Source organism: Bemisia tabaci, chromosome 2 (genome assembly GCF_918797505.1).
Source record: "Bemisia tabaci chromosome 2, PGI_BMITA_v3".
Lineage (NCBI taxonomy): Eukaryota > Metazoa > Arthropoda > Insecta > Hemiptera > Aleyrodidae > Bemisia > Bemisia tabaci.
In genome coordinates, this window is record NC_092794.1 from 51,431,497 (window position 1) to 51,457,187 (window position 25,691).

The window sequence follows — 25,691 nt, forward strand, 5'->3', positions numbered from 1 at the left end:
AAAGTCTTTGAGTCAGCTGATAGAGTTCACTCTCTCCTTCATGTAGTGGATCTGCAATTTTACCTTCTTGGCAGTCGAAATTTTTGTATCACGTAATTTTTGTATTTCGTTCGTAATTTGCGTGGAGAACTCGAGAATAGTGTGTAATACCACCCGAACGCCGCTCAAATAACACCGTGGGTAACCTCCTAATTCTCAGTCAAAAATCGGTGAAGTCACAGAATATAATGCATCCACGGGCTAATAGCCTGAAAATTCTGTGTTACAGGGCGACTTTCCCCGCGAAATCCGGCAGTTGTGCATTTCTCATCGCACGAAAGACAGTGCCTTTTCTTTTCTATGGAGGACCCTCGCGAGGTCAAAGCGAAGGGGCCTTTGTTAGAGTAAAGGATCCTACTAAAAAACCGTAACAAGCGGCGAACATTTGAGTGTTGCCGAATCCTCTCCGACATAGTAATTATTTGTACGGAAGATGTGAATATTTCGCCTTGAATAGTCAGAAAGAACCTGAAGAACCGGGGTCATTCCTTGAAGGTAAAGGGAATTTTCCCCGAAAAGTGATGAAAATTTGCTCTGGAACCCTTAAATGTTTCTTGCCGATCGAAACATTTTCAATTTCAAGAGACATAGAACTTTTCCTTTCCAAAAAAAAGGGGGGGGGGGGTTTACGAAGCAAATACGTATTACTATTGAAATTAAATTGAATAATTTCGCAAATTATAATTTTCAACCGTTTACCAAAGACATAATTTATGAAAGAAAGTTAAGTTCAGTTAATAAATTACATAAGCTGCCTAATGTATAAATATACCCTTAGAAATAAAATAAAACTATTGTTCAACTAACGCTTAAACTATAAAAAATTCAACAAATATTAGTTGTAGAATGTCGATGTGCGAGGGAAGTCTCTTTTGTAGACAAATAACCTGATATCTTTCGTATCATAGAATTATCTAGTTTTTAGTTTTTTACTTTTAAAAAATAATAGTTATAAGTGAGGAAAAAATCAGGGAACGTTCCAAATCCCTGAAAAGTGATAAGAAAGTCAGGAAATTTTGATTCCTGAACTTCTCACCCTGCTGAAATTTTCAGTTAAAATAATTGCAAATCGACGGTGTAAGTCGGCATTTCGGCAATCACATATCTGGTTTGCGGTGTCTGAAAATCTCCGCCTCTATATTATTTTTTTAAAGGAGAACAAATTCACATCATTCCTTGAAGTTCACGCAGAATTTTCTTCGCCAAGAGAAGAAAAAACATGACAGTTTTAAAGAATTGACGTTGAGTAGTTTTCCGTTTAAAAAATAAAGTATGATAGGAAGTCTGCGACGTCGCAAACCGAGTTATGTGATTGCCGACGTACACCGTCGAAATACAGTTTGTTTAAAAATGGAAGAAAAAAATTCACGAGTTAGATTCTTTCCCAGATAATTCTTGTTTTTCTGGAAGGCAATTCGGCAACGTGTGAAGGCTCATACGGCGTTCTTCCTTCCGCTCGAACGAAGGGCCCGCGGGTCAAGGCTGCAACACATGCTCGATTCGTCGCACTTGTTGAGCCGGAAACACATGTGCGATCCGGGTCCGAGTGTTGAGTGGTGTCACGGTGGACGGCGAATCGCGGCGGGGGTTGAGGGTTGAGGGTTGAGGATGGTCATGGCCAAGGGCCAACCCTCGTCTCGCCGCGACCGCATCCCCCTCGCCCACGACCCTCCCTGCCATTCTCTCCCGATTTTCCGGTTTTCGCCCGTGACCTCAACCCCCCCCCCCCCCTCATCAGTCATTCCATCGTTTTTTCTCATGATTCGAGGGAAACATTCGTGGACCATGTGTCCGAATATCCGGGATATCGAATCCCTTGTTTTCCTTGATGAGGGATCTGTTCCGTTTGTGTTTTTTTTTATTCCTTTCCCCGAGCATTAGCTCTTGCCCATACTGGAAAAAAAAAAACACATTGGATCTAGAGTCCAGACTCTTAAAAACATCGACAAGAAAAATTACTCTTGATTCAGTCAGATTCAAGCTTAAATCAAGAACCAAGCCTCTTAATTTGAGCGGATTTCCTTTCGATTTAAGCTTAAATCTGATTGAATCAAGAGTCCTTTTTCTTGTCAATGTTTTCAAGAGTCTGGGCTCTAGATCCAATGTGTTTTTTTTCTAGTGCACTCTTCAGCAGGCTAATTTTTGAGATCGATAGACGAAGCTGTAGACAAAGTAGACGAAGGAGAAATGGAGCTATCTTTCAGATCGAAACGGGTGGTTATTATAGGCTAAGGGAGAACAGGATGGACGAACCATAGGGTCTCTCGTGGGTTGCCATTAATTAGTCTATTACTTACCTCCTTTAGCCATTGCAATCACCCGCTTCCACCCATAGGATCGCTCCTTTTCCTCTTTGTCTTCTTTGACCATCAGTTTCAATAATCAGTTTGCAGGATTGGGCATGTCTTGAGATGTCTCTATTGTACTGTGACAAGTTTTTGGGAGTCAGAGAAAATCAGGAAAAAGCATGAACTATCTCCCAACCCTGAAAAGTTAGGGAAAAGTCGAGGAATTTCGTTGCGAAATCTTACAATTTTTCTTTCCGGCCGACAAATATTATTACTTTCTACCGCAACCGCACGCTCTTTCGACGAAAATTAAAACTCAGGCAAAAATTCCAAAATTCAGCTCGCTTTTCTGTTTTTTCTTCAATTTTCGGCATAAGAAGAGAGAAATAAAGAAAAGTTTTAAAAATGAGCCTTTTCCTCTAAAAAGCTTCCTATAAGCTCACGGATATCATCGTGCCAACCAATTTCCCAGTTTCATCAAAATTTGTTGAACCGTTTCGATCATACCCATGCCATATATCAGCTGAGTTTCAATTTCCCAGAAATGCGTCTCGTGTACAGAATTTCCACACTCAAAAAGTCGGGGAAAAGTCAGTAAATTTTTTATATAAGCCCTCAAAGTTCGCGGAAAATAGTGAACGTCATGATTTAAAAAACTCGTAATCCTGAGTTACCAGGGCATTCGAATGATAATGACGGTTTTTTTCTACCGCGCTTATAGGAAAAACGTCGTATGAACATTTCTACGTCGCCAATTTTTTTTCTATCAAACTACGAATCTCCCACAAAAAGAAAGTCGCAAATACCTACTTTCCTTTGAATTTTTTTTTCTAGAGAATACACGCAATTTTTCGGGTGCAAATATTTTCGATTTCCGTCAGAAGTTCAAAACTAAATAATTCATCAAGGGAAATTTTGTAACAGAAAGGCCTGGATACACGCCCAAATTTCCATTAATTTTCGATCAAATGGTAACTGGTGCGCACCATCTACCATCAAATTGCGACCTGCAAAAATTTGACCGCCATTTTTGTCATCATTTTGATCGGAAATTGACGGAAGTTAGAATGTGTTTATCCAGGCCTCTAGAACGTTTATACGGCGTTTCTCCCTCAGCACGGCGGTGTTGCTGCGATTATCTACGTAAATGTTGCTCGTCGCTTTATGCGTGGCTCGGCCGATGAAAGGGCATAACCACGCTTTGAGATGATCCCAAGAAAGCATCGAGTTGTATCGACAACAGGCAGTGGCGATTCTTGAAAGTCGGCTACTCTGCTTATCCTCCATTTAAATGTATGCAAAACAATCGATTCTCGTTGAGGCAGCTGGAGGGGGACGTAATATCGGAGCGAGTCCGACGAAAAGGTAACCAACCTATGTTGACCCAGTTCGTAGGCACGAGTTTTCCGAATTTTAACGTTACGGTAGGTCTCGTGACGGAAACTCATTTTCAATTGAAATCGGGGAGCTGAAAAATCAATCGGGAAATTTCCAATACTCCGGATTAAATTCCTATCCTTTATCACCGCTCACCGCTCGATGGAGAACTTGCACACGGCAATAATTGTATCGCTACATCTGAGCGAATTCTGTTTAATGAGCCGAGTTCGCAGAATTTTTCATAATTTTTTTCGGAAATGGAAAATTGTGGGAAAATAGATTTAAAAGTGAAAAAATGTGACGCCTTGTAACGTCATCTGGCGGCGTTTTTCCATTTAAAAACCCATGTATTTTAGCAGAAAAGTTTAATGTGTCATATTTTCCCCACTAATTGCTCAATTTAAAAACCAATTATACCCTCGTGCTCAGTTCTCTCAACGGTTTCATTTTAAAAGTGAAACTTTAAAAACGTTTCCCGCACGAAGAAACGTAACTTCATGCCAAGGTTGCAATATTGACCTCAACAATTCAATTTTTTTAACACTGGAAAAAAAACCACACTGGATCTAGAGTCCAGACTCTTGAAAACATTTACAAGAAAAAGGACTCTTGATTCAATCAGATTTAAGCTTAAATCAAAAGGAAATCTGCTCAAATTAAGAGGCTTGGTTCTTGATTTAAGCAAAACTCCGATTGAATCAAGAGTATTTTTTCTTGTCGATGTTTTTAAGAGGCTGGACTCTAGATCCAATGTGTTTTTTTTTCCAGTGAAGGAGATAATTTTGCGTAATTTTCGTCGAAAATTATTCTGATTTTTACATAATATCAGAAGAATAACTGATGAAATTTTCAGTCAGAAATTCTCAGAATCCTCCCGGTAATAATGCAATTTTTGAGGAAAAATCTGGCAACATCGAATTGTGGTTACGTTCTTTCGTGAGAAAAACGACGAATTCATCACACGGGGAAAACAGGCGGACAAGGCGCGAACGAGAGCTGGATCCGAGACAACTTCTGACCTCGGGGATTCGAAGTCTAAACGAAATGACAGCGGCTTATGAATTTAATATCGGAGGAAATTCAGTTAACGCCGGGAACGAACTTACAAGTGTCTCCCGGGACCCCCTCGGAAAAAGAAACGAGCCGTTTCTGCACGCTTACTTTTTCCTGCCGATCGGACGGAAGCCATTATCCAGAATCAGCCTTACTTCATTTCACGTTGCCTCATTTCCTGTCATATTCTGTTATATTTCTACCTTCGTTTTCGTCTTTGCCTTTGTCTATCTAAAATCAAATTGTTTGAGTCAATTTTGCAACCTTGGAATGGAATTACGTTCCTTCTTGCGGGAGACGACGAATGGAGATGTTGCATGTGTGAGGGATTTGCGATTTGACCATTGATTCTTAGGTAAAAGTTCGCGAGAAACACGATGGTGCCACTGGTTTTCTCTGAAATCAACTCCCAAGCTGAAAAAAAGCCTTAAGTTGAGGCCAAAATGGAGGGGCATCCCACGCTATCCTGAGAGTCCACCTCTATATCAAAACAAACTCTCCATGAAAAGATAGGGGGCAAATACATTAGCAGGGTTGCCGTGTTTTCAGTTTTGGAGTCCCCACATAAAGTGGCAGCCCCGTCAATGTAGTTGCTCCCTATCTTTGCATGGAGAGTTCGTCTTGATGTAGAGGTGCTCTCAGGATAGCGTGGGATATCCCCTCGATTTTTGGCCTCAACTTGAGAGCTTTTTTGAGCTTGGGAAATGATTGCAGAGAAAACCAGTGGCACCATCGTGTTTCCCGCGAACTTTAACATAAGAATCAAAGGTTAAATCGCAAATCCCTCACACATGCAACATCTCCATTACGACGGGGGGTCAGCTTTTTTGAAATTTTTTCGCCCCTTTATGAAATTTTGCAAATTCAATGCGACGATCTGGCAACCTGGGTCCCTAATGAGACGCGGCAGGGACGGGTCCCGATGGGGAGTTGGGCACTCGAGGCGGATTATTAGTTCCAGGTATTTTTTGACGTAGCTCTTACGCCCTGCTGCCTAGTGAGCGAAAATATGCCGGGTTATTCGCTCCGAGTCACTGGAAATATGTCTATTAATGTAGTTGCTCAGTTCCGCGCAGTCATCGCACCCCCGTAATGACGCGTTGCCATGACAACGTCTCTGCAAGCTGTCGACGGTTAAGGATGGTTTTGGTGCAGGAACGTACCCGCCGGTGATGAAAATCTTTGATTCCATCGAATATTTTCATCGGCGTGTATTTTTACTGTTTTCTTTTTTCCCCCCTTGTACGATAGTACTTACAAAACGAGAAGATGGATTGTTTCTTATATTGAGTGTCTCATCGCTCACTGGAAAAAAAAACACATTGGATCTAGAGTCCAGACTCTTTAAAACATCGACAAGAAAAAGTACTCTTGATGCAATCAGAATCTAGCTTAAATCAAGAAAGCCTCTTTATACAAGCGGATTTCATTTTGATTCAAGCAAAAATCCGATTGATTCGAGAGTATTTTTTCCTGTCAATGTTTTCAAGAGTCTGGACTCAAGATCCAATGTGTTTTTTTTCCAGTGCTCCTCTTGTCAGGAGAACATAATTGTCCCCGTTTTTTTAAAGGTTATCCGTTGTTGGGACAGTTTTCGTGAATTTTACATTTTTGCCCCCGCCTCCTCCCCAGAAAATTTTGCGTGTAATGAATTATGGAATACCTATGGAATCATTCCCTCGAATAGCTCTCCACAGTTGGGATCCATTTTTTTTTAGAGGCCTCAAACATTGAACCTCTCGATGGAGGCATTTTTGGGCTCAACCCCTGCCCGTGCGAAGGCGCCGCTGTAAACGCCTCTCTGCCGCGCCAAGAAAAAACGCCGTGTAGACATTCGATTGTTGCCAAATCTCCTCCGACAAAAAACTTTTTTCGTGAAAAGTTAAGAAGATCGTCCGTTGAAATCTATAGGTATACTCTGTTACTCGGTTTCCGACTGATATCGTCCGAAATTCAATGGAATAAATGGATTGCATTTTGCAAAAAGGAACCACTAGCATTGCAATGATGCTAAGATCGTGCAACTTCATTCTTTGCAATAAAATTGCGGAAATCGTGAAAAACTATGAAATTTAGATGGTAATTTTTGTCTTAAATTTACAGTTTTTAGCGAGTGAAATAGAAACTGTTAAGGGATAATCGGGTTTTTCCTCCAAGACAAAAGAAGTTGTACAATCTTAGCAACATTGCAATGCTAGTGGTTCCTTTTTACTCGTTTCCTCGTAAATTTTGGTTTTGTGAGAAGGAATTTGGCAACAGTGGAATGTTCGCACAGCGTTTTACCCCCAATTGTGCCCCCGGAGTAGCCGACCGACCCGCCACTGGCGCGGAGACCCTAAAAAACGGGGCTCCGGTTTATATTTTCTTATTTTTTTGAGGTGGAGTGTTAATTGGTCGAGGCGGGGGATAGTCCTAATTAACGTGGGTCAGGGCGGTCTGTGTGTCAAGATACACTCACTTTTTATCTTCGAGGACTCCGAAGTGTTGGGCTCACTTTTGGTCCCTACGTGCGGGGAGGCTATGCTGGCCGTGCCAAGTCATTAGTTCAATTAAGCTGTGTACATCAAAAAATGCTAGACTAAACATCTTCCTTCGAAAAGTATTCGAACGGCTAGTCCAGTCTCCAGTGGGCTGATTATTGAAATTGGACGTATTTCTACCAAACGGAACTATGTGCATTCCAACATGAGCCCTGAGTCAATAAGAATATATGCACAACAGGGCTCACGTCATGATGCACAAACTTAGTTCCGTTTGGCAGAAATACGTCCAATTGATAGACGAAAATGACGACGCGACGGTCAAATGGAGCGTTTCCAGCCTTTTAGGCAGAAACTTCACTGGAAAAAAGAACACATTCGATCTAGAGTCCAGACTCTTGAAAACTTTGACAAGAAAAAGGACTCTTGATTCAATCAGATTTAAGTTTAAATCAAAAGGAAATCCGCTCAAATTGAGAGGCTTGGTTCTTGATTTAAGCTTAAATCTGATTGAATCAAGAGTATTCTTTCTTGTCGATGTTATTAAGAGTCTGGACTCTAGACCCAATGTATTTTTTTTTCTTCCAGTTTTGGTTAGGCCTGTCCCCGAACCGATCGATCGATCGATCGATTATTTCGATGATCGTTCGAAGACCTGTTTCGACCGAAACTGCTCGATCGAACTGCTCGATCGAACTGCTCGATCGAACTGCTCGATCGAAATGTTCGATCGAAATGCTCGATCGAAGTGCTCGATCGGAATGCCCGATCGAAACATTTGTTTTGAAAGCCGTTTCGATCGAAATGTTATTTTTTAATGTTGAAAAAAGATTTTTACCATGTTTAGCAAATAATTGCAGAATTTTCATATTGTTGTCAAGAATTCCTCTTCCTCTAATTTTTTTCTTCGTTTCGAATTCGATTGAAATAACAGCATCAGCGTTAAGTACCGTAGCAGTTCTGTCCGCAAATTATATTATTACCATGTGTTCTGTATACATACGAGGGGGGACCCAAAAAAAACCGGAATTTCGCTGTAACTTGGCAACAATGGAAAATATTCGGGTTCCACCGCTAGGAGGTGTAACTAGGAGCTTTGAAGAGTCACTAGGCCAAATTTCAACATCGTAGCACATTTTCTTTCCATTTTGGCGAGACTTGGCTTCAGGGATGTTTGGCGACTTCGTAGTTTTTTAAAATAGGTGATTTTCATAGGCTGTGTGCGGCTAAACTCTGTCAATTTTTGAAGTGAATGTTGCAGAGAACATGATTTACCTATAACATAAGTGAACAAATGTTTTTCTTCGTTTTAAAGTGTGATTTATTGTTCGAACGTAGGCTGAACGCCAAGCGGTCGTCACCGGCTAGAGCGCAAAATAGGGGATCAATTCGGCAACAACGCGTTTTATGCCAAAATTTTTCACAGCAATGTTCTGAATATTTCTGTATTACATCCAAGTGATATCTGCTAGTAGACGAAACGATATTTAACCATGTTCATTCACAAAAACGCGATTTATTTCATGTTTTCAGCGGTTCTAGCCGATGGCGATAGCGGTTTAGAGCCATACAGGGGTTTCGGGCGATACAGACCATTTTGAAACTGAAAAACCGTAATTACACTGAACTTTTTGATAAGGCTTGTCCTTTGGAAGCAGCACTTTAAAAGGTTAACAGAGAAAACCGTATTTTTATCGAGCAAGAGAGAAAAATTTGAGCTCTAAGTGTTGTTACTGAAATTGACCAATCTTAAAAAACTACGAAGTCGCCAAACACCCCTGAAGCCAAGTCTCGCCAAAATGGAAAGAAAATGTGCTACGATGTTGAAATTTGGCCTAGTGACTCTTCATAGCTCCTAGTTACACCTCCTAGCGGTGGAACCCGAATATTTTCCATTGTTGCCCAGTTACAGCGAAATTCCGGTTTTTTTTGGGTCCCCCCTCGTAGAATTACCGAAAAGCATTCCATTTGCTTAATCTTCTCCCCTCCCCTCCCACAACAAAACAAATTAATTTAACCACACAAACCATGAAAATACCAGGTCTCTATTCTCATCTATTTACTAAAGTTACTTTATCAGATCAATTTTTATTCAAAATATATGCGCTTATCGCATTCACTTCATTTTTACTAACCATTTATTTGTAAAGTATCAGAGGTCCGCTACGCTACCCTACCTCCCGATCTCAATGCTCCTTTAGCTCCTAGCCCAAATGCCCATTACCAATAACAATAATGATCCAATGGACCTTGGTAGTATGGCTCGGCGCTCGCCAGCGCTACGCGTGCCGCGACAATGATAATGATACTAGCTGCATTTAGACAGTTTTGACCATTTCGTTCGAATTTTGCATCCGCTCAGTATACATTACTGCACGCACGCACACACACACACACACGCCCTCATCATCCTACATCGAATCGTCCTTATCTCGTCCCCGTTCGTTTTCCTCATATCACACAATTACACTCTTCTTCGGTTCGGTATTTGGTTTGACCCCTGGCGCCTGACCTGCTCCAGTGCTCCTCACACCTCGCATAGCTTTTGTTTCATGCACCTCTCCTTTCGGTGACGGCACCGCTGACTAGGTATCTCTGTTTCCCCTTGCCGCCCATGACTGTGACTGTGACTCCTTCCTCTTTCAAGATCTCGATCCTAGCTCCCGTTTGACTGAAGCTCTTATCGGTGCCGCTACTGCCCACTCTCTTCCCTTCCTCACCTTTGTCGTCCGCGTGATCCGCGTCTCCTTCCTCTTTCACTATCTTTATACATATACGCCACCGTTCAACTGAAGCTCTTCATCAACTTCTCTTTATAAAATCGAATGGATCGAACTTTTAGGAAGTAACTAGTAACCTAATGCGACTCTCCGTCCTGACTGCTATCCTTCAGCCCTCGCTTCTTGCCTGGGACGACTTACAATTTATTCGGACTTTTGCTCACCTACTCCATCATTTAGCTGCAGTGATGTCAGTAGCCATGTTTACAGACAAGCAACTCATCAAGTTTGAAATGGGTAGAGGAGGGTGTGAAGTTTTTTTTTCTTTTTTTATGGGCAGTTTGCGTAAATCCGCCAAAGTGTCATCTGTTTTCGCTCGGCTATATTCTCCTCCACCCCCGTTTCTTCTATTCTCCCCCCTTTTTCTTTTCTCTCCAATCCTTCATTCTCCCCCCTCCCACATATTTCCCCCCTTCGTTTTTCTGTTAAAAAGTTTCGTTTAATTTAAAAAAAAAAAAAAAAAAAAAAAAAAAAAAAAAAAAAAAAAAAAAAAAAAAAAAAAAAAAAAGATATATTTACCCATAAAACCTGAGCAAGTTTCTGCAGTGGCAAAGGAGACAAAACTGCTGATTATAGCCTCAAATTGCCTCTATAGAACATCAAAGTGTCAAAATAGTTCGGGGGAGGCCCCCAGCCCCCTTCCCTCTCACATCTCCTAGAGGGAGTCCGCACACACCCAATTAATGAAATAGGGGAACCTCGTCAAGTACCTGGGGTGGGGGGGGGGGGTGTGACACCACTGTTTAGCTGCTGGTCTTGCGTCCCTCTTTTACAATTTATTTACACATCACGAGAAGGAGCTTATGCGCGATTTTTGATCCCCAGCAGGTGTAAATTGTAATCAGAGGCTGGCACATGCATATCGGCTGTACGTTTATTCACTTAGTACTTGGAAAATTATGCAAGTCCATAATTTCAAGTGAAAAGAAAGTATACTAAATTGTTCCCAAGGAATTAGTTATTTCAGAACTTTCCACGGATGTTGGTTGATCTTAATCTTTTGGACACCAAAGAGAAATTATAATCATTCTTCTCCTACTAGCACAAAGACTTAAAATGTACAAAAAAAAGAAAAAAAATCGTAAAACAAGATGTAAAATAAACCAAAAGTGAAATGACATTTTCCTTTTCTTAAATTTTATTATAAAATGCATCAATTTTTTTAAGAATGTTTAAAACCAATCTAATAAAGATCAGTTCTTAAAATCTTCTCAGATTTTTAAAAACTCTGGTTTCGAAACAATTTTGTATCCAGTTTTCGGGCTTACTCTTTTTACAAAAAAAAATTTAGGGGACATTCGAATTTTTAGCGTATCATTCTAGTAATAAATACTCCAAAGGTATTTCCTATTTAGCCAATTAAGCGAATTTTCAGCACAGATATTCTTCCTAAATTTTTTGGTTTTCGCAATCAAACATTTTACATAAAAAATAGATGTTCGAAGAGGTAAAAAAGAAAAATCGTGATTTCTTACGTGAAAAAGTCAGAGAAAAATTCAGAGACGTCAATTTTTTACGTAAAAAATCGTAGTTCAATCTGTCTTCTTTGCATTCCTTTCTGACCTCCTATTAATGTACGGAAAGTAAGATTTTTCACGTAAAAACTTTGTTCTTCCAAATTTTTTTCGGAAATTTTTGCGCAAAAAATCGCGAATTTTTGACGTCAAGATTTCAATTTAATCCCTCAGGTTTTTTTTTTACATCTTTAATCAAAATTTTTTTACGTTGAGCTCTCCGACTCTGATTTTTTACGGGATCTTCTACGTGCATCTTGCGTACTCGTAAAATTTACCAATTTTCATTTTATAATTTTTTTTTAATAAATTAGGGAGGACGTTTCTTAAGTACAAGAAAGTGCTCAAAATCAGCGCTTCAGACGATGGCTGAACTACGCACGTGTCACGTGTCGAAATAGGTTAGGTGTTCTTAAGTACAAGAAAGTGCTCAAAATCAGCGCTTCAGACGATGGCTGAACTACGCACGTGTCACGTGTCGAAATAGGTTAGGTGTTAAAAAAGGGAGCATTGGCTGAAATTGATGCCGCATTTCAGCTGGGTTAGAAATTGTGCCTCAAATGTGCCTCTCAGCGTAATTTCATGGTGCCAGAGGGCCACTTTTAAAGCCCCACCCCGCGGCCGCATGGACTCAAATTTGTCTGTAAAAGTAAAACATGGCATAAATATGTCTATACTCAAGGATAATGTACGAAGAGATTGTTAGATAACGGATTAAACACTTTTGCAAGACTTTAAAGTGACCCTCCCATCCGCTTTCAAATTATTTTTTTCATCCCTCCTTCGAGGGCGTAGGGGCCAGAGAAACAGGTTGCGTGACCAAATATCACCCAATTTGGTACTAAATGGGTCAGAGCTGTTGGAAAAATACAATTTCAGTTGTTAGTATCGACATAATTTTTCCCATTCATGTTTGTGAAAATCGCTCAAAAGTCCATCTTTAAGGTCAAAAATTTCAATTTCCTCAGTTTTCCTCAGTCTGTCACCCTTGAATCCTGAAAATACCCACTTTGGACTATAACATTCCGCCTTAAGCCGCTTGAGCGCAGTTGAGCGCAAAAAGAAATCGGACTCTGAATTTCGAAAAAAACGTTTACTTTTACATCACTTTTCAACCTCCTGTGAAAATCACTGAAAAAGGAAATTTCGAAAATACTGTGGTTAGTTGTGTAGAATATGCCCCTAAGAATGTGTTGCATATCGCCGAAGTTCCCTTTTATGGCCGCACAGTTGAAGTAAACTGATCGACGAGTAGCGCGCCAAAACATTTCAAAATAATCGCTGAGAATTAGGTAACTTCGTGGTCTCTTCGCGGGAAATTGAGCCACTCGAGAAATGGTACATACATGTCTACCATAGGGTAAAAAATAGTGTAGATTTCGAATATCACATTGGTTTACCAATAAAAAAAAATTTAAAATTGAGGTTTTGGCCAGGTTTTTCGGTCAAATACCACAGTGTGCGTCGCCGCGCTGCGCTGCGCGGTGCGCGTCCTCTGTCCATTGCGCCAGACGGAGTCCCATATAAGAATCCCATCATCCCTCCCCCTCCTTCATCGACTTATAGCTTCATCCACGATGTAGATGTAAAAGCCAGACCGCCAGATTGAGTAAAATAAAAGATATTTTCACGAAATCAAACACGTGATCAAATTACGTGTTTCGGGGAAAAGGCCGGTACACACTGTTAAAAATTGAGGAGTGAAATTCGGTGTTGGCGTCTACATAGCGCCCAAAAACCCCGAATGAAATGAATGCGAAGTGACAGTTGCACCATGAAAGCGTATGACACTCCGCAAAAAAATGTAAATTCCGCTCCGCGTTCAAATCATTCGGGAGTTCTCGGCGCCATATATAGACTCAGGCATAGAATTTCGCTCCAGAATTTTCAACAGTGTAAGTAGAAAAGTCAGGTGGTCAGCAAATTGCTTATCTTCTGCAAGGGATTCCTTCCTTCTTTCTGCAGAAGATACAACTCTTGGGGGTGGGGCGACAAAGAGCAGATTTTAAGCTACTTGGGATCGAAAAGCATGAGTTCTCAAGAGTGAATCCGTAGCTGGTCAATTTACATGACGGGACGATGACTGCAAGAGACGCATAGGTATGTTATTTAACGGACAAAGTCAAAAAATACAATTTTGGATTTTTTATATTTACTTACTTACTAATTTCTTCCTTTCCTTTGATTAATCCCCTCAATTAGTTAATTATTTTTATTTGTTTATACCATTACTTTGATTTCACGTTAGTTCCCATTTATGGGAGAGCTGAACCTTATCAGCCTTCATATGTACAACCTAGAGTGGAAGTCGAACCCCTATGCGTGCTCCCTTGGATCCAGGACAACAGCAAATGTAGGCGTTTGCGTTTCCTAATTCAGTATGTTGGCTCACTGTTGAAAACCTTTTTCATTTTAAATGCTGATATGCAGAAAAAGTTCCAATGTTGAAACTTTAAAATTTAGAAATGAAAATATATAAATATCTGAAAACTCTTGTACGTGATTTCGCATGAATTCTTGGCAGACACATTTAATGCACGTAGATTCATAATTTTTTTCGGGGGGAGGGGGGCTAATCTCTAAAACAATAAGTTTAGAGCGGAGAGGTGTAGTCGCGGCAGAACGAAATGAGGTTTTTCGTTTGTTTGTTTGTTTTTTGAACTCAATAATTATAGATTTTTCGTTCTCTAGCATTATTCTGTCTCAATTCTGATATAAATTTTCTGATTTAAATTTTTTGAGTCCATATTTCTTTACCAAAAATACATTTTAGTCTCTAGAAGAAAGTGCATTGCTGCGTGTATTGAAAACCCGTCCATAAGGTGAGTTGGAGATTGATCTGATTGTTGGAGTCCTTTCTGCAAGACGACTTTTCAATGATACCATTTTCAATGATACCATACGGAGGGGGGAGGGGGCTACGGGGTTCCAGACATGATACGCCAATGAAGGATACCCCTCTTGCTGTAGAGATTGTAATATTAAAAAAATGAAAACTAAAGTGCTGAAAAATATTATTAGCAAAGCTTCGGCATCATTGGACGAGATAGCAAAAGCGGGTAAGGTAATCAAAACATGCTGGAGCAGCCGACGCAACGAGTTCATTTGTATGAGAGAGACGGAAGGAATGGAAAAAAGTGATAGTGAATAAAAATCTGAGTGGAGACCGGTGAGTAGTGTGGCGATGGCAAATTGGCGATCGGCGGACAAAGACAAAGGCGACAGTGAAGACCTAGATAGACAATCGACAACAAGGAAAACTAGGCAAATGAAGAGAGACCGATGAGCGGAGGAGGGGGGCTGAGCGCGCCGTAGAATTCCTTGCCCGAAAAAGATGTGTGATGTTTGCCAATTAGGTTTTGGTTGACGCGATATCCAGTTTCAAGCAAATAATAGTCAAAATGTACGCTGGACCGAATGTGAGGTGAACCCCGAGGAGGGAAGTCAGAGAGAGATAAGAGAGAAGAAACTCGGCCGACGCACAGTGCAGTGTCCCATGGACAAAAATCGAAAATTCGACTTTGTCGGATAATAAAAATGACCGCTGGATTGAAGATATGGATGGATGGGAAGAAAAAATTCGTAGTTTCTTGACACGAAAACGCTACTGGAGTGGAGGGAGGGGGAGGGGAAATCACGGAACCTGCGCGGATGCACAATTAGCAGAGATCCAGCAGCGGGCATCATATGTTATGACGGGTGATAACTGAAATTACTCTACTCAGAACGGAAAAAGGTAGAATGTTTAGGTATAAGGTATGTTTGTCGATACAAAAACTATGTTGATCATTTTAAATTCTTAAATTAAGGGCCTCTCAGTCCGGTCTTCCGTTGATGATGCCAAAAATTCGATTTATTCTATATACGCATCTTCAAATGTAGATTAAAAAAATATATCAAAATATATCAACGCAATTTTTTGATATGTTGTTCAGAATACCTTCCAGATTCAGAATATGTTTAGTTTTTAGCCCTAAAGACCCCTAAATCGACGGAATCGTCATTTTTGTGACCTCAAGTCAGGGCTTAGGCGCGCACTGCGCGGCATATTGGCTTGTTTTTATAACAGCCATACGGGAAACCAAACAGAGCCAGTGTGCATGCATGAGTTCAGCCGTGTTTTTTGATAAGTTGTTAGAATGATGTTTCAAATCCATTATCTATTTGATTTCTACTCAATTGGACCTCAAATTTAACGACAATTATGGTGTCCGTCCTTTCATGTCAGAAATCAACTACGTGATCGATAAATGAGATGTGATGATATCTTTAAACAGAGATTAAAAAAATATATCAAAATATATCAACGCAATTTTTTGATATGTTGTTCAGAATACCCTCCAGATTCAGAATATGTTTAGTTTTTAGCCCCAAGGTCCCCCAAATTGACGGAATCGTCATTTTTGTGACCTCAAGTCAGGGCTCAGGCGCGCACTGAGCGGCATATTGGCTAATGACCATGTCTTTAAACATAGATTTAAAAAATATATAAAAATATATCAATGCAATTTTTTGATACGTTGTTCAGAATACCCTCCAGATTCAGAATATGTTTAGTTTTAAGCCACAAACTGCCCCAAATCGACGGAATCGTCGGTTTTGTGACCTCGAGTCGAGAATTGGGTATACTCGTTGAACTGCATATTCGCCCCTGTTTAAGGCGAACTTTATGATTCCTTTCCGACGAAGAAAAAAAAAGTTACATACACATGTGGTTATTAGACATTATGTTCATTCTATACAATACTCTAACACATACCCCCCCTCCTCGCCCCGAAAATTCTATCCGTCTTTCAGCATCGTCCTCTAGTTTTTCGGAATAGCCGATTTTCCCTCGGATAATCACAGTTTTTGACCACTTTTTGTTTTTGCGACTTTTTTCTCACACAAAAATTTAAAAAAAAAATATATAATACGTGTTAATCTGGGTAAACGTAACAGGGCCTGTTGTTAACCAGTAATTTCAAATCAAATCATGGGGAATGTGCCATGACCGTCTTTTTCCGACCAGAATCGATCTCTCTATAATTGTTACAGCCCTCCCTCCCCCCTCCAGGTGCTGCTTTAAGAATGTAATCCTATCTAACGATAGACTATATGAATAGGAGGTCTCATGTCAAATTTTCCTTCTCTATGTCCATCCGTCTTTGAGCTACGAGTTCAGTTCCTACCGCCCGAACGCTCACTATTTAGTAACTTTGTGACCGCTCCACCCCTCCCCGCCGCAAGTGTCATTTAAAAAATTTGACATCATCTAACGATGGCCTATATCGGTAGAAGAGGTCGCACCCAAATTTCACTTCTGTATGTGCTACCGACTTCGGACTAAAATGTTTGTCCCTACCGTCCAAACGTACGTCTTCAAATATCACTGCTTCCGCCCCCCTCACCCCGCTACAAGAGTTATGAAAGTTTGACCCCATCCGACAATAGCACATATGTATAAGAGGTCTCATATCAAATTTCACTTTTCTATGTCTTTCTGTCTTTGAGCTATGAGTTCGGTCTCTACCGCCCAAACACTCGCCTTCAAGTATCAGTACTCCCGCCCCCCTCCTCCCGCCCCAAAGTGTCATTAACAAAATTTGACCTCATCTAACGATAGTCTATATGTTCAAGACCTCTCATACCAAATTTCACATCTATATGTGCTTTTGTCTGCGAGCTATGATTTTTGTCCCTACGCGCCATAAGGACACTGCACTGTGCGACGGGCGGCGACCGGTGGCGCAGCGCCACGCCAAGCGAAGCAGAGAGGCACGTTGCACGTAACGCAGTGGTGGCGATCGACACGCAAAGGCGACGGCTAAGAAACAGGTGACATTCGATCGAAAAGGTATCCGAGATCGAGGAAGAACAAGAGCAATATGAGGGGGAAAAGTGAGTAAAGAGATGCCGGCGAACGTGGATGCGTGGACCGGGAGCAGAGCGGAGGATCAGGTGCGAGGGAACGAGCGAGAACGGAGAATGGGTCACAAAATGCCTTGCCCGAAAGATAAGATGTGAATGAGGCGTTCAGTTGACGCGAGGAGGCTGCTGTTACTCATAGTCATAACACGACCGATTGAAAGCAAACGGTCAAAAAGGTCTAAAATGTGCGCGGGCTGAATGTGAGGCAGCCTCCGGGAAGGGAAGCCAGAGGGAGATAAAAAACGCGGTCGACGGCCGGCGCGAAGCAGCGCAGCGCAGCGATACGCAACGGAGTATGGCATTGATATTCAATCAAAAGCATCTTACATCCATCGAAAGTACTTTCAACCGATAAGGGATCAAAGATTCCCGAGAAAGTTACAAAACGGGTAGAAGGGTTCCTGTTTTTTTTTCGAGCATTACCCGTTTTGGCTTTTTTAATATACAGGTAGGTAATCACCGCGTAAAAATATGTGGAACCTGGTCTTGTTCCTTCCAAAAAATTTTTACTGGGAAGACTTTAGCCAGAGATCCCTTATCCCGTGAACTTTCTTCGGGAGACGTTTTAGAGCTTTCATCAGCGATGCATGAAACTCCCACGTGAATCCTAATGAGATTGCTCGAATCGAAAAAATGTAATTGGTTCAAAATAAAAAAAAAAAAAAATTAAAAACAAAATTTTATAACATTAGTTTTTAAGATAAGCTTTATTCGAACATTAACTCCCCGTAATTAATGCCCCGTAAGGACCAGTAGTACATTTTTACTTAATAAAAAAAAAAAATAAAAAATAAAAAATAAAAAAAAATTCAAAACGGATTTCGATCGAGCAGATTTCGATCGAGCAGGCTCGATCGAAACAGGCTTTCGAAACGATTTTTTCGAAGTGAACGATTACGAAATGATCGCTCGATCGTTTCGTACGAACCAACGAGCGATTTCATCGGTTCGGGGACAGCCCTAGTTTTGGTCCGTCTTGCCATAACTTGTATTTTAAGGGCATGAACGGGCTCTGAAAAGGGAGCTCTATTTACCCTTTTTTCTTTGTCTATCAATTTCAATAATCAGCCGGAGTTAACTGCACTTCTCGTTCCAGAATTTTATATATTGAGCTTTCTAAGTGGCATTGGGGTGGCATGATTGGGCGGGGGAAAAAGTACTCGGCTCCTGTCCGATCCCTATGAAAGAGTGAACCCGCACTCGTTGAAAACGACTGTGGCTCGATTTTTGAATCGACATCGAATGACCTTGATCGATATATAGCATTGTTCAGATAGGGAGTTATCGACCAAAGTCATTCGATAACGATTCAACAATCGAGCTGCTGAATTGGAGCCGCGGGCCGCGAAAGGGGCGGAGCTTGCCTCGGTCGCCGCCGAAGCTCATTAATTTAGTTAGGAGATGATACGTGCTTAGCGATATATCGATCGATCTGCTATTTAAACCTATGGATAGGATCGATTAACAGGGTATTCGCGATGAACACCGTAATAATCGATTCTTTACCATAGTTTCAAATAGGGAAATATCGATAATTGACCATTCACGCTTCGCCACTGAACGGGACAGGCCAGGCCAGGCAAACGACTCAATTAAACGGATCGAATAAAGCGTTTAATTGCGGGCATCCAACAGCCGGAAAACGCCGCAAGACGAACGGGGACCTTTAGGTTTCATTATTCGGATTGGGTCGTATCAGTGTCACTTCGCCTGCCGGAACCTGCCGTAGTAACGATATGCGCTTGCATTGGATGAAAAAAAAAATCAGGGGGATAATAATAGGAAATTTTACGGTTTCGACGGTATATTTTGAAAATTAGAATAAAATTTAGGGAAATTTTACGGAATTAATAAAGCTAAAACTCTAGACATCATAGACTAGTCCTAAAAAGCCTTGTTTTTTAGTAACCAAGAAAAGTCGGTCTCTGAACAGTTTAATTTGCCGAAAAATTATTAGGCGATAGAAAAAAAACAAAGGTAAATCTTAACTTTAGCGGTGAAAAGTAAGTGGTACGTGAATAAAACAAATTGGACGTCATTTTACAATTAGGAACTGCATTTTCTGGCTCATCTTTAAAAACACGTATGAGCATAGGAATATTAACGGCACGTTCATCGTTTCTAAACTGAGCCTGAAATTTTAGTTCCTACTTGCAAAATGTAGTCCAATCAACCCTTATTTCCGACGAAAAACAATTGAACCAGTTCAACCCGTTGATAAGTTAAATTATAATTTGTAAGGGCTATGTAATAGAGATAGCACGCTGTAATGGTCATTTCTGGAATCACTGATCCAAAATCAGGGGAGCTCAGCCATCAAAATCTAAAGGCATTTTTATGAGTAGGGCAGTGCTATCATTTCACACCGTGTCTACTGACCCACACTGAAATCACGAAAGCGCAGATGTTCAAAAATCTCAGCGATCATTCTCGTGAGTTTTGCATGATCCCGAGGAACATCTTGTTCCTGCTGTCCCTGATAAAATAGCGCTCATCGCGCGGATACCTTCAGCTTTCGCCATTGATGTCGTCGAATTACTGACATGAGAATGTGTCTCTCGTGAACGGTTGAGACGAATTTCGAGGAACCTAGCGCTGACAACGCGTTCCTCCACCCTTTGTATCATTAGCGGAATGTCCTGCAAAACGAAATAATTATTCTCAAATGTCGGAAATTCGTACTCTGACGTCAGCGTCGTTCATCCGTGGCGTCGAGCGATCCGAGCGTTTACGATTCGCATTTTATAAGAGCGTATGTTCATTTCCAACTGAGCCGTTTTATCCGTATACTAGCATGCTTCCCGTGGCTAGCCTGGGGAATGAAGATACGCTCTTACGTCAGTGGAGTGACAATATCAGGTATGCCTTAAAGCCATGAAGACGGAGTACTGTAAATTAGAGTTAAAGCCAGGCCGATTCGAACAGTGCTCATCGTATAAGACTGAGGTATGATTTCATTAGTAAGCGCAGTGGCGTGGTTTGCTTTGCGATGTATCGATTGATCTACCATCTAACCCTATGGAAAAGGATCTATAAATAGGGTGTTCGCAACAAACACCTTAATAATCGATTCTTTCTCAAATGTGAAAATAGAGAAACATGGATAAACGAAAATTCACGTCTCGCCACCGAGTAAGCGTTTGTCGATCGATGGCAAAGCCGTATGAAAGGACCACTCCATAGATTTTACAAGGAAGTGAGACCGGTAGCAAGATTTTCACTTTTGTTTGTACCAAAAATGTATTGAATTTAGTGGGAAGGAATCTAGACGCGCTTTTAGTCGTTTGGGGGAAATCGAGTCGACAGGTTAAGCACTGTCGTTTTTCAAATGTCGATTAAGAGAAATTTGGCAACCGTCGAATGGTCACCCTGAGTTTTTCCTTAGCAAGACAGTGTGATAGATATAAGGAAAACCGGACATTCACACCAGTCCATCTGCCCCCACCTCACGCCGCGACGACGCGCTATAATGCATTAATATGTGGGCTATGCTGCTGCGCCGAGAACGGTGTTAAAACGCCTTCAATTACGGGGCTACCACCCAGCACTACTCGGACGCTCGAATAGTTGCTCCGCGCTCCTAGGAGTTGCTGACGTTTCGTTCGTTTCGTTAATAGATGTCTCGGTTGATTTCGATGACAGGGGATTTATAAATGTGAAGAAAAATATATTTTCATTCTGCCATAAAGTCTGCAGAAAAAAATAAAATAGACTTACACCAACAAGTTCACTCGGTGTTTACAATTCTTTTCCCGAAGACACTGAATTGCAAATGATTAGTTTGAGGCCAGTTTGCGGTGCGGGCAACGTTGCCTTTTGGTGAAGGATTTGATGTTTGCCACTTTGAAGGCAGCAAATCTTAATTCCTGCTTCTTCTCTTTCATTTTTTTCCCGTTCAACCTTCACAACCTGTGTGTGTATAATGAGAAGTAATGAAATCTAGGAAGCAGATTTCAGACTTTGGCAATGTGCACATAGGTATTTTGGAGCCAGTGAACATAAGGAGCGACTTTTTTGATTTGACCAAAGTTTGCAACTGACTTATTAAAAATTGGCAGCGTATTTTATGTTCTTACAGGAACAAGATATGTTTCGTTAGATTTACAATAACGGGTCCAGACTAAGGCTAAAGAGGGGACCATTTGGGGTAACCCTAGGTTTTGAAACCCATTCTGGAAAAACTTCAAGAATTAATCTCTTCTATTCGCAATTCTCAGAAGTTCAGCTCGTAAACTAACGATGAATGTTTCGGCCAAAATTAATTCTTAGAATTTAAGCTTTTCAACGAATTTTTAAGAACACATTTCGATCGAAGAAAAGTAGAAGGAAGCAATATAATTTTTTCCCTCATTTATTTGAGCAAATTTCGTTTATGACCATCGTAACTACTCCAAGAATACTTTCTGCCTTGTTTTCTCCATCCACATGAATCAAATTCAATTCAGAATGGTATTAAAAACAAAATAATGTTCAATAATTCAGATTATCTAGGAGAATAGTGATTTTGGAACTCTCTACCTTTTGGTGTAAAAGTTTAGGTTTATAGCATTATTGGTTTAATTATTAAAAGTAACCAAAAAAAAATTACAAAAAAAATAAAAAAATAAATAGCCACGCCATTATATCGGCCCAGACGTAAAACGTTTCAAAGTTTCCTAAGACACTATGCTTCTTCCACTTCTTTCTCCTGAGCTGTTTTTCCTTTTCTCCTGATATCCTCGTCTCCTCTCTTTTTTCCATTCTAGGAGGGGGGCATGACCCCCTATCCTGGGCCCGCCATTGTGTGTTTTAACATGTTTCATGATGGGGATTTCTCTTGTTTCAGACATGGCAGGATGCTAGGGACGCGCCCTGTGATGGATTGGAAACATCTCGCAGGGTCATGGATTCAACTTTTGACGATCCTCTGTGCTCTCTCCCTGGCGCCGTCCTGGTGCGACTCCAGTTTGACGTGTAGCCCTGGCATCGATTATGGAGGTAAGTCTTTCAGTCCATCCTCTCGTTCTACTCTTGGATACTTAACAGCTTGACGCCAGAAAAACCCAAAAACCTAAAAATTCTAGAAGTTTAGATCAGTTCGGACCAGGGACAGACGAACCCGAAGCAAAATTAAAAAATGAAAATACACGGAATGAAATTTCATTTTGCTTGAAAGTTAAACTCATTTTTTTTATGAAATTTAAACAATTTAAGGTTATAAGTTCTTGAGGGGCCCTCCATCCTCCAACCCTCTATTCGGCGGGCTCGGAACACCTCGGAAAATTTGGATCCAGTATAACTTTGATCAGTAAAACTCTCAGGAATCGCCATAGAAATCGAAAAAATGGGGCTGTTATACAAAAGACCCAGCTGTATTCTGCCGAGAAACGCAAAAACGCCATTTTACATTTTTTGGAAATAATGTATCATAGCAGAAAAACTTGTGTTTTTACAGAATTCTTTCGCAAATGCTGTCAAGAATTAACCTGAAAATTTGAATTTGAGGTGCATGAGTAAAACAGTTTTTATTTTATCAAGTGTTAAGTTCCAAAAAACGAGGGAAAATCTTGATGGATTTACGGCGTTCTTGCTTAGGACGAATGTTCGCGGAACTTTACCGAAAAAGGTTCAAAATCAAATGTTGCGGTAAAAAGGTATCATTTTAAGACTCCGCTGCAAAATTCCCCGACTTTTCCCCAACTTTTCAGGGCTGAACAGAATCCCCGGACTTTTCCACATCTCCATGATTTTCCAAGAACTTGTCACCCTGAAGAAATAACCATACGGGCGACAATAGTTGCGACCTTAGCTTTCTTCGAGCGTCTTGCGATCTTCTCATACATTCATGAAGCTTGATCATGATTTATTGAACGGGAACGTAATTCAGTAGTGAGCTGCTAAGGAAAAACGGCGTATGAACCTTCAGGCGTTGCCAAATTTCCTTTGATTAAACACGAATTTCTTGGTAAACTTATGAATATTTCTCTTCCAATTTTTCAGAGAATATTCTTTGTATTTTGATCTGAAGTCCCTGAAAATTTCAAGGAAAAAAATTCATAATTTTCCTCATAAATAAACATTTTATCGAAGGTAATTTGGCAACTCTGGAATGTTCATACGGCGTTGTTCCTTAACACAACAGAGTATGAGCTGCCTCAAATCTACGTCGCTTGACCGGAGTTCAAGGACTCTATTCCGTCGACCGGCGTTGTTGAAATTTTAATCAATTCAAAAATCAAACGCGTAAAAAATCTTACGAGACGTCCGAACACTGACCGCGGGAGCCATCGCACATCATACCTTGGCGCTCGAATCGTATATTTATGATTTCTTCAGGGATCCTTGATTAATAAAGTGATTCGCGCCGTTCAGTGGGTCAAGTCGATAGGATAGGTCGAACAAAATTGGACAAAATTTGGAAACTTTAAACGCTTACAACTCCGTTTATACAAAACTTGGAGGTTCTAAAAGGGACTCCATTGGTTTCCTCGTGAAATTTTCTTGTAGGATCTCCTCTTTAAATGTAAAATGTGACGAAATAAACATCGAAATTTGTAGTTTTAGTCAGAAATTTCATGTCCGACCTCTTTGATTGACTTGATCCACCGTGCGCCGGGTTCTCAGTTGAGTTGACCTGGCGTGTGATGTATCGCATCGATTAAGTTGAAAATCTCTGCAGATTTTGACTTTAGAGTCCAAAAAAGGACGACAGCCCCTGCGCCTGAGCCGAAAGAATCGTTCTCATCTGAGACATTTGCAAAATTTAGATAAATGAAAGCAGGATTCTTCTTTGAAAAAATCGTTGCATTCGATTCAGAGGTCAATGTTATTACATCGAATGCAACGTTTTTTTCTCCGGGAAGAATTCTGATTCATCATTTCCCTGAACTGTGCAATTTTTTTGGTCGAGAATGTTTCTTTGGGCTCCTCCGTAGGAGCAATACAGTCCTTTTTTTGGCTAAATATTCAAAATCTGCCCAGATTTGTCACTTACTCCCTGCGATGTATCGCACGTCAGTTTAATTGCACGCCAAGAACCCAGGACGAAACTTATCATTCTTTGAGCATCATCAACGCTTATCAATGCCTTTGGTTTAGTTTTGAATCATGTCTTGATTTATTTTTACTGTGAATGAACTGACACAAAATCTTGGCTGATCCAATTTTCAAGATATTGCATTTTGAAATTTTGATAGTAAATGCAAAATTTCTACTGATTTCGATCCAGTCCTTTATTCATTTGTACATTGAATCCGGTGTGAATCGTTTCACATCGATCGATTCACTTTCTTATTTTTCGTTCGATTCATGTTGACTGAATACCCTCCCTTCGTTGCGTGCAGACTCTTCGATGCTCTTCTTTTTAACTGAACAATTCACCTTCTGCTGCGTCTACAGCAATTGTTGTTACGAATATGTTGTGCGTGCTGATTTCAGCTCATTACATACTTGACTCCGTGAAGGCGTCTTATGTGCGAAAGCAATTCGCCTTCAATTGCGTCTGCGGCAATTGTTGTAATGAATATGTTGTGCGTGCTGATTTTAGATCATTACATACTTGACTCCGTGAAGGCGTTTTATGTGCGAAAGCAATTCGCCTTCAATTGCGTCTGCGGCAATTGTTATTACGAATATGTTGTGCGTGTTGATGTCAGTTCATTACATACTTGACTCCGTGAAGGCGTCTTATGTGCGAAAGCAATTCGCCTTCAATTGCGTCTGCGGCAATTGTTGTTATGAATATGTTGCGCGTGCTGATTGTAGAGCATTACATACTCGACTCTCTGAAGGCGTTTTATGTGCGCAAGTAGCGCTATCTGTTGGAAAACGAACGAAGTAGAGATTGAGCGATCACTTCTATTGTTCTGCAATAGGGTGCTCTAAATTCGCCCATAAAGCGCCTTCAGATATTCTAATATGTAATGAGGGAAGATCAGCACGAACAACATATTCGCAACAACAATTGCAGCGGACGTAGCTAAAGGCGAATTTTTTTTATCTAGTATCAGATATTCTCGAAAAACTTTTAACGATAAACTAAATTTAAATGCAGAATAAAATATACCGCGCTACAAATTCTCAGTCTTGGCGGAAAGTTTAGCCTTAACTTCCCATCAAGACTGAAAAAGCGCTGGTAGGACAATGGTCTTGAAGCCCAAAAAAAAAAAAAAAAAAAAAAAATAATAATAATAATAATAGGAAAGTGTAGCCTTAACTTCCCGCCAAGACTGAAAAAGAAAAAAAAATGCACCCTGAAACGGTTTGCAG

General features: G+C 40.6%; 1 protein-coding gene and 1 long non-coding RNA gene across 2 annotated transcripts in view; both read left to right on the forward strand.

Annotated features, from left to right (window-relative positions):
• Window positions 1-25,595, forward strand: part of LOC140224119 (uncharacterized) — a 643,754-nt gene extending 618,159 nt beyond the window's left edge. Inside the window, exon 3 of the long non-coding RNA XR_011899393.1 lies at window positions 22,270-25,595. This is a non-coding gene — a long non-coding RNA (uncharacterized lncRNA). The remainder of the gene's footprint in view (window positions 1-22,269) is intronic.
• Window positions 1-25,691, forward strand: part of LOC109039486 (uncharacterized) — a 613,681-nt gene that overhangs the window by 286,047 nt on the left and 301,943 nt on the right. The gene's annotated exons all lie outside the window — the stretch shown is intronic.